Source organism: Apium graveolens, chromosome 8, assembly GCF_009905375.1.
Source record: "Apium graveolens cultivar Ventura chromosome 8, ASM990537v1, whole genome shotgun sequence".
NCBI lineage: Eukaryota > Viridiplantae > Streptophyta > Magnoliopsida > Apiales > Apiaceae > Apium > Apium graveolens.
The window spans coordinates 126,282,159-126,284,226 of record NC_133654.1 but is presented as its reverse complement, the minus strand read 5'-3'; the positions used below and the strand labels follow the sequence as shown (position 1 = coordinate 126,284,226).

General features: G+C 39.2%; 1 long non-coding RNA gene across 1 annotated transcript; it reads right to left on the bottom strand.

Annotated features, from left to right (window-relative positions):
• Positions 1-248: 248 nt before the first annotated feature.
• On the bottom strand, positions 249-2,068 carry LOC141679118 (uncharacterized). Its single transcript, XR_012558037.1, has 3 exons — positions 1,047-2,068; positions 896-983; positions 249-661 (listed from the first exon to the last, which is right to left on the bottom strand). It is a non-coding gene; the product is annotated as an uncharacterized LOC141679118 (long non-coding RNA).

The window sequence follows — 2,068 nt, the reverse complement described above, 5'->3', positions numbered from 1 at the left end:
TAAATTTACTTTCACTTTATTAAAGATTAACACGTTATCTTATAAGTCCGCGATGCTTATAAGACGAATAAGCACAACCACAAGTAGGTTATCATACAATCACCACACACTAAGGCATCGAAACAAATTAACTAAAGAAATCCATAATTAAATTCGTTAGAACCCCACGATAACCATTAGCCATAATCGGACTCATCATCAATGTGGGTTCCGATGAAAGCATGGTATAATAAACGTAGTCCTTATACTGAATAAATAATAAAACATGTACGAAACAAGAGTATAGGTTCACGAATAAGAAAATTAGCATCCAAAGTTACAACTTAAAACAAAGAATCACAAGTATAAACTAGATCCTCTTCGCCTTGGTTGAATTGTGCTCTATAGTCTTCTTACGCCTTCTCCTTAAGCTCTGGTACGTCTCCTTTCAAAAAATGAACATAAGATATGTATATATAGCAGCCCATACAGATTAGAAGTCTAACGGATCAAAATTCTAGAAGAAACATGATTTTATTTTCCCGACCTAGCGCGGCCACGCGCTTAACCAGCACGGGCGCGCTGACATTCTGCTCTTTCGGCGCGGCCGCGCTTCTCTGTAGAATTTCCTGACTTCTTCTTTTCTTGCTGATTTGAATTGGTCTTTTCATGAGCTTTTATTCTGTACATCATCATAACACCATATTAGCATCAAAACAATATTAATCCACCTGTATTCCTGATAAATGCCTGAAATGCAAAAATACTACAAAAGCACGTTAAAAATACTAACAACTCGAGTACAAAACATCAATTCAAAGCTTTACGGAGCGTTATAAAGTGTCATGAATGCCATTCAACAGATGGACATAAAAAATTTCAAGTTAAGTTAGGCACAAGACCAGTGATAGTGGACCTGGATGCAAGAAGCTGTGATTGCAGCATGTTTGACTTAACTGGAATTCCTCATGCCATTGCAGCAATTCATTCAAGGTGGCACCAACCTGTTGACTATGTTTCAGAGTACTATAAGAGGGAAATTTACATGACAACATATCAATACTTACTTGAAGCTATTAGGGGGAGGAATACTGGGACTTCCATGCTAATGAGGAGTTATTGCCTCCAGACATACCTAAAAAGCTTAGAGGCAGGCCTAAGAAGTTGAGAAGGAGAGAAACATGGGAAGGAGGGTCAAGGATTCAAGAAACACCATCTCAAGGTGTTATCTTACAAAGGTTTTCCAACAAAAGGGTGATGTATTGCAGCAACTACAGACAAGAAGGCCATAGAGTGTCAAAATGCCTAGGGAAAGATGAAGCTAAGGTCACAGTTGGAAACAATGAGACTGCAGAAAATGAAAAGCAAAATTCTGCTAGTAAAAGGAAGAGAACCACAAATCCAAAGAAGAAAGCAGCTAAAGAACTTAAAAGACAGAAACTCACTGTGAGAAGGCCAGTGAAAGGGATTAAAATCAATGAACCACAAACACAATCTTCACAAACTGGGAGGAGCAAGGTCAAGGAAGCATCTTATACTGGTAAAGACAAGGCACAAGCACCAGAATCTGAATCAGAAAATGAATCAGATCATAGTGACAATGACGTGTGGAGACTATTTGAAGATGATTATTTTGGGCATGAAGATTAACAAGGGAAACCATTGGTTGCGGAGAAAGAGAAAGATGAACCATTGGTAGAAGATGAACTAAAAGATGATGAGCCATTAGCATTTTTCAAAAAAGTTCCAAGGAAGAAAATGTTATTAGTGAAGGGTCAAAATGCAGATGAATGGAAGAAAAGTGGCAAAGACTATATAGGTTTTGGTGACAAACTTAGGGGGCCTGTAGGAACTAAGGTTGTTTTCATGCCTACACCAGGCCTAATTTCTTTCAATCATCCAAGGGGCACACCACCAACATCAACTCCCCCAGTCAGACCTGGAACCAGCAACAACTCAACCAAAAATGTACAGCAAAGTAGCAGCAGCAGCACTAGAAGGATGATGGGAAATCCTCCAGCAGCAAAACCCTCCACCACCACCTCCTTCTCCTCCTCCCAGCAACATGTATGGACTAAGATTGAATAAC